This window comes from Pundamilia nyererei, unplaced genomic scaffold, assembly GCF_000239375.1.
Source record: "Pundamilia nyererei isolate P.nyererei 1_Seehausen unplaced genomic scaffold, PunNye1.0 scaffold00106, whole genome shotgun sequence".
NCBI lineage: Eukaryota > Metazoa > Chordata > Actinopteri > Cichliformes > Cichlidae > Pundamilia > Pundamilia nyererei.
Window position 1 is genome coordinate 668,964 of NW_005187507.1, and position 14,558 is coordinate 683,521.

General features: G+C 39.9%; 1 protein-coding gene across 4 annotated transcripts in view; it reads left to right on the forward strand.

Annotated features, from left to right (window-relative positions):
* The window catches only part of plekhg5b (pleckstrin homology domain containing, family G (with RhoGef domain) member 5b), a 79,473-nt gene that overhangs the window by 31,795 nt on the left and 33,120 nt on the right, over nt 1-14,558 (forward strand). Inside the window, exon 1 of one of the 4 annotated variants that reach the window (XM_005740959.1) lies at nt 11,304-11,391. The exons of 2 other annotated variants lie outside the window; for them this stretch is intronic. The gene's annotated coding sequence lies outside the window, so the exon portion shown is untranslated. Of the gene's footprint in view, nt 1-11,303; nt 11,392-12,137; nt 12,218-14,558 lie in introns of those variants that run through there. One more of the 4 variants, XM_005740960.1, reaches the window with a different exon arrangement.

Sequence of the window (14,558 nt, forward strand, 5' to 3'; positions counted from 1 at the left end):
TATTTTCAAGTGACGGACTAAAAAATGAATCCAACACAAGTGCTCACACTGCAGTTCCTCCGATGCTCATCTCCAAAAGCAAATCAAACCTGTAGACTCCCATGTGTAGTTACAGCCTCGAATATATATTTTTGTTTCTATGCTTACTAGCAGCTAATTTCACCCTTTCAAATTACTTTTTTTTTTTATAGCACAGACTGTTAAATGGTTTCCAGTCGCTCTCTGCTTTGTGACTTTAGGTTAACTAATTTGATTTGCAGGACCTTTTGACCATGTTTGTTTGTAGTCTTTGTGACTTTGAGTCCTTTTAATACAGCAGTTAAAAAAAATATGGCTTGCTGTTAATTGTGCAAACAGACCAATGAAATTTGAAATCACTGAATCTATAATCTGATGGGTTTTTTGTTTTGTGTTTTTCTTTTCTTTTTTTTGAAGATGAATTCAAGTTTTAGTTTTTTGTGTTAATTTGGTATTTTGCTTATTAGTGTCTCAGCTGACTGCAGGTTTCACCAATCTTATAAACGGTACATTGCACAATGACTGAAACTAGCACCACCAAATATACAATGGGCTGGGAGGTCAGTTCCTTGATCATTAATATGCCATGACCATTGATCAACCACTACTGATCAAGGCCCATTGATCAAAGACCACTGATGAGGATGTCTACATCCTGGACAGGGAGGAACGCTGGTTTGAGTGCAGAGTCAAGGAGGCCATTTACGTGAAAAGGGAAAGACCATCTCTTAATCGAGGAGGGGGCCTAAGGGTACATCTTTTACCATCTTCCAGTAATGCTGTGATTGCAGCCATTCCCCAACTCTCTGTGAATGGTACTCATGGCCATTGATCAGCGGTCTTTGATCAATGGACCTTGATCAGTAGTGGTGGATCAATGAGAATTTGCATATTAATTATCAACTGACCACCCAGCCCATTGCTGCTTCAGTGGTGCTAGTTTCAGTCATTGTGGAATGTACTGTTTATAAGATTGGGGAAACTTCCAGTCAGCTGAGACTGAAGCGATCACTTGGATGAGTGACAAAACGTTTCTCCCACTGAAAGCGCTACATCCAGATCAACAGAATCAACCTTTTTGGGATTTACTTACCTGGATGATTGAGCATGCATCAAGACACTTTGCTTTGAGGGGTTTTTGAAGTCTGTACAGTGTATACAGTACTACACCCATATTAACTCCTGTTCGTGAATAAAGCAGAGATGAACTCTACAGTCAATAAGTGCACTTGAATTGTATTTCTGTTTTACTGCTAATATGTAATAATTCCACTTTCAAAGTGTAAATATTAACAAGAGTTCATTATATTGAAAGACTTAAATGTGCTTAATGGAAAAAGTGGAAGAAACTACCTGCAAAGTGTGCAATATCTACATGTAAAATATCTACAGACTTTATCTTAAGTCAAAAGAAATGCGTTGCATCTGTTTGATTCAATCTTGTACCATCATAAAAACAGGTTTTGTAAATATATAGTACTCTATATACTAGGCACATTAAAATTAAGCCTCTAAAAGCCACCTGTTGGCTGTGAAATGAGTAGCAAGTGAATGGTTTCAAATGAAAGACATTCATTAAAAATATTGTTTTAAGTGAGTCACTGATGTTATTCTTGCACCTCGATCCGACACTGCCTGTTTCTGCTCTAGTGAGGAGTGGATAACCCAAGATGTCACAATTCCTAACGCTTCTGGTAACTGTATACTTTAACTTAAGAACATTGAGGGTGAGTCATTTTACATTTTTTGGTTTCCAGATCATGAAAAATCATTTTTGTTGTGTACTGGAAGATGTTGTGATATTATTCATGCTCACAGCTGTTGCTCAATAGTAGAACTTGTATTGTCTGTAACAAGCTTTAAGCAGCAGGGGGCATTTCATGGCCGCCCTGACCTCCAGGTCTGCTGCTGCTTATTCTCCTCCAAAGCTCAGTCTGACTAGCGAGAGCCACATTTCTCAGAAGAATTTGAGCATAAATATATCCCTCGACTTTTACCCACTCCACCCACGAAACCGATTTAGACACATCAAAGAAAGCATTTTTTACTAAATAAAAAAAACACATTAAACTTTTATATTTCACTTTAAGAGCTTTTGAAATGACTCCCAATCATCCTTTGATATGTCGGCAGCTTGGCAACAAGCTACACTGCAGGCACAAATGCATAGAGAGAGAAAGCGAGTCTTGGACTTGTAATGCTCTTTTTCAGCTGTTTTATTCCCAGGCAGGCTTGCCTTTAGTCTCCTCCTGCTATATATCAGCTCCCTGGCGAGGCTGTGTCACTTCTAGTCGCAGCATGACTGGCTGGGACTTGAATGAGTCCACCTGGGCCATAATTTACTGGAATCACACCAGGTGTCACCCTGTACTTGTGCTGCTGTAGCTCAGCTGTGCCACCACGTTGAAAAGCAGAGCTCCTAAAGGTTTCTAAAAGGATTTTAAATGGCCCAACACATGTGTTTCCACGGGGTTTTTGCTGGCGTGTTTGGATACTTTTGGTTTCCTTAAGTCAGAGGGATTTGAAATCCGTCTGCAGGTGTCTGTCTGAAAGATAATGTTACAGGGTGGGTTCTCGATTGAGGTGGTGGGATACGGTAGTGCGTGCTGGTTAGTGCTCACTGCTAGTCTGAGCTTGCTTGCTGGATTGAGGTACAGACAGAGAGGAGTTTATTATCCCCCTCCTCCTTCGCTTCTATCCCACCGGTCCCCTTTATTTCCCTCCCTCCCTCCTTCAGGATTGACATGACCAGACAAGATGACTCGCAAGGCGTGGGTTGCTTTGCCAACGGGCCCCTCCCAGTCCAAACAGCTGGAGGCACAGGGATAATGTGTAGAAAGTGGAAATTGACAGAAGCACAAAGGATGAGGAAATGTTTAAGTCAGCTGGATCCCCCTCGGTCTCTGTACGTGCATTGTGTGAACTTTAAGCTTCTTTCTGTACGCTTGTGTCTCCAGCTACTCTCTTCCAAATAGTTGCTTTTTAATGTGCTCCAGGTTTGGACAGATCTGGGTAAACGGCATCATTTTTTTTAAGCAGCTAGGACATGAAATAATTCTCAGCAAGATCGAAACTAAAGTGTGCTTTTATTTATTGTTCAATTGAAGTAGAAGTGAGTTTATATGACTGCTCCCTTGGAAGGCTTCTGTAACAGGGATTTTGATCTCAATGGGACTTCTTAGTTAAACCAAATATTAGGAAAAGTGGCAATAGATTTGCTGATAACATCTAGATGTAAAAAGATGTATGAATCATTTTAAATGCAGTGGAAGAATTCCCTCTGTCCTGACTCATGATGATATAGGAACCTTATTGAAATAATTACACGAAACTAACATCAGTGCTGTATTTTACCCTGTTTTTCATCATTTTAGAGAGATTGGAAACTCTCATAGTTGCATTAATTTGTTGCACCTTCTTCTTCTTGAATTGTTAATGCCTCCAGCTGGAGAACTGGCACCAACAGCTTTTTTTTTTTTCTATTTCTATAAACCTAATATCTGAATAACGTCAATGTAATATCCATTTTCTTTAGTCAGTTTAATGTGCACACAGTTAAAGTTGCTCTGTATTTGGACATGTGGAGTACATCTCATTTAATCACTCATGTTTCTGGCTGGCTTCCATTTTTATAAAAAAATTTCCCTGTTCCCTCTTTTGTTCCCACTCTTTTATGTTTTATGAGCAATCCTTTGCTTATGTTTAATGGTAATTAATTTTTATTAGTCACAGTCTTATGCGATATACTTAGACAGAATCACCTTATTACTCGCAGCTGACTCATTCAGTCTGTTTTTCTTTTTTGCGGCTATCAGTTCATTTTGTCACGAATGTTTCTTCTTTTATAAGCACAGACACAGTGGATCTTCAGATTTGACCTTGCTTTCTGTTCCACTGAACTGCTCAGTTGAAAAGTCACACTTAACCGACACTGACAGGGACCTGCCGAGGCTGCTAAGTAAACACGTTCATTTGGCTGGATGCCTACTTTCTGTATCTTTGAGGGGGATCTAGGGTGAAGGGTATTAGGCATTATTTCCTGGTAGAAATGGCTTCGGTTCTAGGTGTCATAAGCCCCTTTCAGACACACATTCATACAGTGTGTCAGCTGTATGAATGAGCAGTCTTGTTCTTGTTGGAAGAGGCACAACTGCAGTCTTGCTATGGGACAGTAATGTTTGCTTTCAGTAAAGGACAAGTCTGAACTACATATAGTAACATTACCAAACAGGCACATCCTCCCACATGCATCTTTGTGAGTTTAATTCACTAGAAGATGTGTTGAACAGCAATGTGTATATAATGACATTTTTTTTTAAAAGTATCTCAAAACACTGAAAACAAACACCTGAGGCAAACCAATGAAGAAAGACAAATAAGAAAAGCGAACAAAGTTAATACTCCAAGAGAGTCACTCTTTGTGACATTGATGAAAGAACCAAGCTAAATAAAGCAGGTACTGACAATAACTGTGGCCATAAAGGCAATAAATCTTCTGCTCATAACTTAAAAGGAACCTACGGTATGTCTAAATAACAGGACACCATCGCGTGATTAGTGAAGCCAGCAGTATTACATACCCAACATCTGAAAAAGGCAGCATATTTTCTCTAACAACTCACCACTTGCCTAATTGTTCTTGAATCTTCAGCCTGGGAGGATTCACAACTTTTTCTGAAAGCTCATTCAGCATGCATGGACTCTAAAACAGCCGTTCTACATTCATACTACCTACTTCTTCTGCTCATTTTTCTGGATTTATTGGGTCTTTTAGGAATTTCCAGTTAATGTTAGAAAATGGGGGGAAAATGGCTGTGTATGTTTATCAGTTTTTCCTTTGCCTTTTTTCACGTCATGCAGCTTTTTCCAGTATCTTCAATAGAGAGCTGCTGATGGTGATTTATCTCTGGACACAACATGCATTATGTTCATCAATATTCTTCACAGCTTGTATTGTAATTTAGACATTAAAGTCTTGAAAAGATGTCAAAGGATGTGACCTCAGCTATATAAACGTTAGGTTCTTGGAAAGTTTACTCTATGAAGTAACGAGAGACCATTGATTGAAATGGTGGTCTAAAATGCTTTGGTTATTCCAGAGTGAATTGAACATTACAGGAGCTGAGGAAATGTTGCCTAATTACATTTGAATATGAAGCTTAGTACTGGAAAACTATGGTCGTAATTAGCTTTTTAGTCCATGCTTTACATTCAGAGATGAATACACTGATGCTGTTCAGAATCACTATACTTCTACTTTTTTACTGCTAAAGCAATTTTCGTTGTTAAGATTGTGATGTAATTGATAAAAATCAACTTTTACTAGACGACCTTATTAACTAATGCTATAAACTCACCACATTCACACAGCTTGGCTAAGCTACAGTTAGGTGACTAACATTATCTAGCTCTAACACGAATTAGTGGTAATTGGCTAGCTCTCCAAATTACTTCATCAACTAGTGTGGCCCACTCAAACAGTACAAATTTTTACCAACCATAAATTATGCTGTGCTGCAATGCAAAGGTTTCTTAATCACAATTGCTTACTGAAATACTAGTCGAGGCTTGGCTACGCAGTGTGTAGCTAATGCTGCCTGCTTACATCATTCATGATGTACATTTACATACAATAGTGTCATGCAACAGGGCACTTGTTGATATGTGCGGTTTACTGGGTGTTACTGAGAACTCTAAAAAGCTCAAATTATGGAGGATAATAATTAATGTCATGGTGCAATGGGATGAGTAGTAAGAATAATGTAGCACCTTGTACTTTTGCAGCCTTAAAGGCATCATGTCTAAAACCCCCTAAATTTTATTAAATTAAATGTCCTGAACTTATTTATCCATCTATTTTATTCCATGTATCCATTTCAGTTTGGATTGGGTGGTCTGGAGCCTATCCCAGCTGTCATAGGCTTAGAGACAGGGACACCCTGGACAGGTTGCCAGTGTAACACAATGCTAACCCAGAGAAAGGCATTAATCTAACCCCATCCAGAGGACCCACGTAGATATGATAGTATTTGCAGATTCAGTTTTAAGGAACTTGAACTTAGGAATATAAGTATTTATTGCATATACTCTCTATATAACTGTAAAAAAAATGGAAACATCTGACAGTTCAAACCAGAGATTTGGTGTGCTATCCAGTAAAGTCTCAGTTATAAGAACAGTCTGGATTAAACTGTCTGGCCCTCTCTTGCATTAAAACGTTTTGTTTTGATTCACTGTTAATCATCTCTTTGTTAGGATCCTGTTTGTTATATGATTGACCAGTCTGCTTGAAGACATTAAAACCAACACAACAATAAGGAAAAAGTGTGGAAAGCTTTAGTGAAATAATAACTTTAATTCGCAATTGGCTTTTTGATGTGAACACTATTACTTTAAGTAGTCTTGGAAATGATTTTGCTACCTTGAGAAAGACTGAAATCATAATCTTTGTTGCTTCAGAGTAATCTTTTGTGTTACGTTGCACACCACGCTTATCCTGTTAAACACAATAATATCTTCTGTGTTTTGGGTTATTACTCAAAAGTGATATTCCCACAATTATGTGGACATTTTTCTTCAATGGCGTAACACGGTTGCGTGGATCCCTGCCACGGTGCAAGCTACAACAGCTCCGTCTTCTTCAAACAGACACGCAGCCTACATCTAAAAGGCAATCAGCAGATCTTTTGCCTGTGTCTACTTTTCCAGCTCTGTGAAACGTTTCGTTCCAGAGAAAGACTCTGATGCTGTCTTTATCGTCAGACCCTTGTCACCTACCACTATTGAAGATTGGCAGTGAAATATCAGGTATGAATGTAGCTAATTCCAGAGAAATGGAAGACCACAGTCACAACTGTTGCATTGCCTTCTTTACTTGGAACTTGTAAAGTAGTTTGGGTTTTGTTTTTTACACTTTAACTGGAACTTTTACTTGTTTTGACAAGAAGTAATGAAAGTGCGATTTTTTTGCAATTTTTGAACACGCCCACTAGCGCATCACTGTTTGTAAACATGCTGTTTTTTAGTAATCTGTCTCTTATACTTCATTCATGATGTCAGCTTTCCAAATAAATGGCAAATCATGTTTGGTTTGTGTCAGTCTGTGTTCCTACCCTCACCTTTGGTCACTAGCTCAGGGTAGTGGCTGGAAGAATGAGATGTCAAGTGTGAAAGTCCACGGTGTGATTGTTTTGGAGAGTAGACTAGAGTCCTCCACATCAGAAGAAGTCAGTTGAGATGGTTTGGCTATGTGTTTTGGGTGTCTCTGGTGACTCCTGGATCAGTTGTTTCAAGCGAGTCCTATTGGGTATGAGTCACCCTGGGGAGATCCAGAACATGCTCACGAGACGCAGAATACGCTAGAGAGTCTCTTTCAACTGGCTTGGGAACATGACCTGGACCAGTGGTAGTAATTGGATGGATGAATGACTGGATGACCAAAGGAGTGTCTCTACCAAATGGCTATATGAACAGATATAGCCATTTGGCTAGCCATCACAGCTATATGAACTACCTGATTTTGTACAATTCCTTTTGTGTCTTTAATAAAGACCTGAACATTTTTATCCTCATACTATGATGGCTTGTAACAAAAAATATTCAAACTACGTAGGTGTCTTTTAAATTTAGCATTTTTTTTTTTTTTACTATTTTAAGCCCTCATTACTTCATAAGTATAGGAGATATCCACATGAAGTTCAAAACATGTTCAAGATCTGTTAAAAATTGCAACTGGATACCTTTTACATCCACCCCATGTGTCACAGTCTAAAGCAAAAAGGTTCTTTATTTGCAAATCTGAGCAGCAATATCAGATGCAATAGGATATGTCAGAAACAATAATTATCATCTTGGATATTTGATCCACTTTCTGGTAATTCAATGGAGAAAACATCAAAGTGTGTTTGGGGTAAATGTTTAAGGATCATATCACCATGCGGGAAAGGTGGTGGATCAAAACAAGTTGTGGCATATTGAAAGGCCACATTTTTCCTATATTTTGTTATCAGAGTATTCATCTAGCTTCTGTATCAAAATAACCTTCTAATATAGTCTGTAAAATATAAAGACGTAACATGGAGAAGAACACATTTCAAAAAAATATCACACTGATTAAATAACTTTAGCTCCTGAGGTCCATTCGCTTTGAGCACAAAGGAGAAGATGGGTTGTAAAGAATCAGCTGATTCTTAATTTTTCACACAGACTCAAAGTATGGATGCGATGACGGTGAAATGTGGGGAAAAAAGCAAAAGCCCGTCGACGTGGCTCGGTGGAAAGAAAATCAGCGTGATGGACATTCCGCAAAAACAAACAAGATGGACAATGACTTGTGTGCCTCTGTCCATACATTGTCTCCACAGGAAGTGCAAACACTAGTTGGTGTGTGTAGGGGGATTAGGGACAGCAGTTCAATCCCATCCAAGAGGTTCCCAGTCAGGAAACACCATCGCAGTGGACTGGGGAATAACAGGAAGAGGGTACCTACCCGACTGACACTCCTATGGAAACGGTTGACCAATGTAGCCTAGCTTCAAAGAGTTAGGAAAAAGCCTAGAGTGTAGAGATGGGATGGGAAAACAACCCCCACACCTCCCTTGCATGCGATGAGTCTTCTCAAGGCAAATCCTGCTAATTATTGGTTGTGAGTGTTTTGAGAATGTAAACAACCGCTGCTTAATGAAATGCTTTGAGAGTGGCAGTCAGCACAGCTTAGTTAGAGAGGCGATAATAAGCTTCGAAAAATCTCTAATTTAATGTGTGTTATTATGGCTGTGGAAGCATGTAATGCTTGCTCTCAATTGAAGCCAGACACGAAACTGGAACTTCCAGCAGCATCATGAGTGAATTATCGGTCTTTTAATCTTTTTCCTTACGTGTCTTTTTTGTTTTCTTCTCGCTGACTTGCTTTTCTTTGTTAGCTTAATGCTCACATTTCCCTTCCTTTTGTCCTCTTTATTTAGCAACTGCCTTGAAGATTTAAAGAAATAAAATCGGGGCTTAAAGTTATTGAAGGGTTAATGCTACGGGTAGTCATCAAGGGAAGGCCACTCAAGTCCGCTCCCTCTACAATGGCACTGCCACTGGGGGGCTAATCCTTCTGGGTAATTGCATCTCTGCTATCCACTCTTAAATATAGCCTCCCCCTGATTAACGCTGACAGCGGGGGGTGGCGGAGATGATAAAGATTCAACAGGTCGCCTTGTTTTGAAGTTGTGAGAGAAGAAGAGGTGGAGTTTGTGTCTTGTGACCTACTCACTTGACCACTCGATCCTCACCAAAGTCTACCCTTGCCTCTCATGTGCCCCCCCACCTGAGCCTCAGGGGTCTTGAAAATTTTTTTTTGCGAGCAGGCTAATTGTGGGGGATTTAAACATGGCTCATCTCAGATTAACCTGAATGACAACAGAACGGAGAGTAGTGGGCTGAGTGTTTGTGGTCAGCGCAACAGACTGTAACAGGAAATTTAGGCTGTAAATCTCACATGCTGTTACACTACAAGCCCACACAAGGCTTCACCCTCCTACACATACCGCACCAAACTAGGGCTACAAGTAATGACTGTTCATTGCACACTATTAATAATTTGTTTGGTCACTAAATGTCAGCAGTCCAAACCTTTAAAAAAAAAAAAATGAACCAGGGATTTTTTTCCTCCTAAGAGGTCAAAGAGAGGACTTGTTGATTTGAAACAACAAACAAAAAACTGGCACAAAAAAAGTAGCACGTCACAGCTGTTAATCCACAGATTTATTTTCTTAACTGTTTGTCAAGTTTAGCTGTACCCCAGCTGAAACAGGGTGACACGCTGCCAGTCTAACACAGAGTGAAAGACAGCCAATTTAGAATAACCAATTAACTTAAGCCCACTAACTAACCTGACTTTGGACTTTGGGAGGAAGTTAAAGTATCTGGAGAAAACCCACAAAGATCCACACAGAAAGCCTCAGCTAGCCAGTGGATTTGAACCCAGGGTTTCTTGTGAGACAGTACTAAACACTGCACCAGTGCGCCACCTATTAATCTGCAGATTACCTTTAATTAATTAATCAGTTAAGAAGGAAAGGCTCCACAGTGAAGTGGTTTAAACAAGCCAAAGATCCCTGGTTTGATTCCAGGCAGACCCAAATCCCTTTGGGTTTGTGTCAGGAAGGGCATGAGACGTAAAAATCTGCCAAACCAAACATGCTACCTGCTGTGGCCGTCCTTTGTGAAAAGGGAGCTGCCAAAAATAGTTAATTAGTTTGGACACAAGTCATGTTTTAACAAGCCAGAATTCATGCTGTGAGATAAAAACAAGCAGAAATTCCTAAACCGTTTCTCAAATATTTGTCACTTTTCCTCTAAAGCGACAGACTGAAACTGACTAGCAAAATTACTGTAAACAGTTGACTGCTGCAGACTTTGTTTTAAATGCGTCTTCAGACTTGAGTTGAGTGAAACCGGCTGATGTCACTGTGACGTAATCCGGGTTATTTTTTTCACGCAGATGTTTCTCGGGAGTAACAGGATACCTTGTACATGTGGTTCACCAGTCTGAGCACTCACAGGAGCCATCTAGTGATCTCATGGCTTTGACATATAAACATAAGGGATCGTCCCTTTAAAAACTTCTCAACTTTAAAACATGACAAAAAGAATTGGGAAAATGTGTGATACCTGAATATCTTTGTTGTTTTGTTTTTGATTTCCTGTCTCCTTCATCATTATCTGTTTTTTGTTTTTTGTTTTTTTCCCCCTAAAACTGATCCAGACTGAGCAACAGGGAGCCGTGAACGTAGGTTTAAAAGTGTGCCGATGGCAATGTTGACAGATTTACTTCCTTTTCCTCCCCCTGGTCAGCACTTTGGAAAGAAACCAAACTCAACTCCCTCATTTGACCTCCTGCTCCGGTGGGGTCAAAGTTCAAATTAAGTTCTAAAACAAGCTGTGGAGCTGAGCTTAGGCACGAAGACGCAGCTATTCTGTAATTTGCCCGTTTAGTTCGATGGTGAAACCTCAGCTTGTCTGATGGAAAATCAATCCGTTTCTCAGGGGGAAAAAGACGAGTTTAAGTGCGAGTTTGCATGAGTCAGCCTGGATGTGTGTGAGCTTGTTGGGTGAGAATGAGTAGATGGGGTGGGGTTGATTATTTCTGTCTGTGTGTCTGCTGTAGTAAAGCGAGTGAGGCTCTCGGCTTTGTCACACTCCAGCCGTGTGTCATATTAACAGCGTCACCCTGAAACTCTGAATTATTTCAGGAACTAGAAAAACTTAAGTTATACAGCAAGTTCAGTTCACTTTGGGACTAAAACTTTCACTACCTGCTGCCTATCGGACGTTGGAGATATCGATCTGTTACCTTTGCTGAGACGTGGAGTTTTTCTATGGCAGGTAAAGATAACGTAGATTGCTTTTCTTAGATTTTGCGGTGATGGTGCTTTTAAGTTTTCCTTTTTGTTAGATAAGTTTGTGAAATACTCATCCCAGAACAGCTGGGAGAAATGCGCCGCTTTAGCAGTTGAATTCACGTGGGGCTTTATCTGGACATTATCGCTGTCACTGGCTGATTTTTAATTAATGGTTTATTTTGTCTAGTCAAAATAAACTCGATGTGTTGAATTCATTATATGGGAATAAGCAAAGTTATCTCGTTTGAGTAGTTTTTGGACTTCTTTGCTTGACAAATGAATGATATGAGGAATTAATGACTTCAAAGTGGGCAGACCTTCAGTTACAGTTTTCATTCTGGGCAGTACTTGTCTTATTTCTGCCTGTAGGTATCATCTACATCTGTGCAGACCAGCACTTTAAGTCTGTTTTTCCTCGTATGTCTGCATATTTCACATCTGCTTCTTATATCAACAGACCAGTATACACCCTGGCACCCACCGCTGTTCTCTCCTTTCCATATTCTTTATACCAAACTGGAAGTGGTTTCCAAATAATCAATTTCCAAGTCTTATTCGGAACATCTTGCATCCAAATCAACATTCATTCAAAGTTCTCATTTCACTTGGAATAGCCAATCCCCCCCCCCCCCCCCTCCTCTCACTTCCTCCTTTTTTGGTCTTGCTCACCGCCCTCCTGTCTATCCCGCTCTCTTCTACTGCCCTGAAGCTATGGATCGGAAGGCTGGTTACGTCACAGTCAGCCAGCATTGACTGAGACAGCAGTCAGTACACTTGACTTTGTCCAAGCAGAGAGAGAGCAGCTGCTGGTGAGTGGTGTTTTTCTCTCATGAAGTTGTATTGATGGTCTTGAATGGTGAATGGTGTCGAGCCTGTCATTTAGTTCTTCAGCTCTGAGAGGATTTATTGGTGTTCTTCTTCTCACGAGGCATGCGTTTTATTTTATTGTGTTTTTTGTTTTTTCCTCATTGACAGCATAGTGATAGTAGCATGTGTCATCTGGGTTTCCTGTAAATATTTGACCAAGTAGCAGAAGTTGGGGTCAGCTGCGTTTCCGCTGAAGACAGTCAGATAATTTGATTTCAGCCAGTTTAGCTCACTTTAATGTTCTTTTAAACTCATACAGCCTGTAAGGGAGATGAAAAAAGTAGTGCTGGCATTCTTGTTTTCTTGGCGGGGGGGGCGCTTTAGTAAAATGAGCTGTGAAAAAATGAGGAGGTAATATTTTTCTTGGGCAAACTTCATTGCATGTTGAAACATAACTTTCTCTGGAATGCGTTGTCTGTTTTACCCCCCAAAAAAGAGTTGCTGTATTTCCTGTGAGCATGTTTGTTCCTGAGTCTGTTACTTTCAGTGGCAAACTCGGAGAGCCGTGTGCTGACAGATGAAGCTTTGGATCTCATTCCGCCTTTAGATGGTTTGTCTGGTGCTCTGCTGTACGTGATATGGGGAAATGATAAAGGAAAGCGTGTTGATGCATCCCCAAGTCAGTCATTCACAGAATAGTTAATGAATATATGGAAACAGCACCCAATATAATTTGTATATATTTCTAATCTAATCTGTTACCATAAGAGGAAGTAGAAATAAATTTTTCTTGGGTCTTTAAAAAAATGTTTTCCATGTAGTGGCAATATAAATGATGTTCATGTGTTAGTAATACAGAATAGGCTCATTTATTCTAAATGTCTATATGTAATCTGGGAAAATCCAGTCCTTGTTCATCATGTGTCACTTTGCAGAGGAGGATGACATTAAGAAATACTGTATACAGTTACTGGTATCTCCAGTCTGCAGTGAGAATCTAAATGACCCTGATAAAAAGATTGCGAAATGTCTACTTTTGGCGTAATTCAGCTTAATATAGACTTTATTTATCAATCTAACTAGCGATCTGACACAAGAGCATTGACAAAACAAAGTTTGTGGTGAAAGTGGAAGGGGGGGGCACGTCAGCGAGATGATCATACAAGCTTATTTTGAAGAGAAAACACGTTAAAGTGATTACCCAAACTCTCTGGTGTAAACACCCACCACAGTTTACAGACAGACTTCCTGCTTCATCCGAGATCTGCTGTACTTGCCATAGCTGAGCAAACATTTCATATTCCTGCAGTTGATTGTTGTGCCTGCACTCCTAGTTTTATCTCAAATGTAAGATAAACTGAATAAACTGTTTACTTTATTGTTAATGGAGCTCTTACGAGAACAATGTTCAATATCGCAAGGTGAACCATTTGGTTTAAAGGTGGAGTTTGCATGTTTTTTCCGAGCACTCGTCCCAGTGTCCAAAGAAATGCTTGGTAAATAAACTGGTGATTCTAAATTGATCATAGGTGTGATTGTGTCTCTCTGTGTTGACCCTGCAGTACACTGGGTTTACCCCACTTTTTGCTCAAGCACCGCATTTTTCCTTTTCATTGCATTTTAGGTGATTTTTGCCATTTCTGTCTTATGTCCAGTTCTTATTCTGAGAATCTTGCCATGTTTGTTTTACTTTTATTCCGCCGCCCAAGCAGCTGCAGTGTCGTAACCGTGACGTCCACTCCAAATTGGTCTATATCGCCCCGAAGACAGAGTGCTATACACAAACAGTGGGAGTTAACATTTCTTTATTTTCTTAGAAATCTTTGGCGTAACAAAGATCTGCAAAAGATTTTCCAATGGCAGTGTGAATGTCAGAGGCGTACATAAGTGTCTCATTTTAAAGAGTGCCAAATAAACTCCTATTTAGAAGATGTTGGCAGGGTATTTCCTTAGCATGTCAGGAAGGAGTTGGCATATCATGTCACATTGATCCTTTTTATTTTCCCTCACTGGATAGTAATTTGCTTTTGCTTTCACTTTCACTGGTTGGTTAGATTTAGGAACTAAATACTGTGTTTCATAATATCAGTACTTTGGGCCAGCTTAAATGTGCTGCCAAGGGTTCCTTTTATGAGTGTCTGCATGCTAGTTAGGGGTGAGATCCTTCCCACTTCTGCTATGAAACCAGTGCCTCATTGCATAGATCCTAGCATGAGTTTGACAAAATGGCAGTATCAGATGCTCTGGGAATGAGAACAGGCTAATTCGTTATTGCTCCTACAGGGACTTTCGGCTGATGAGAACTTTTACTTCTTCCCAGAAACATGCAGCTATAGATGTCTT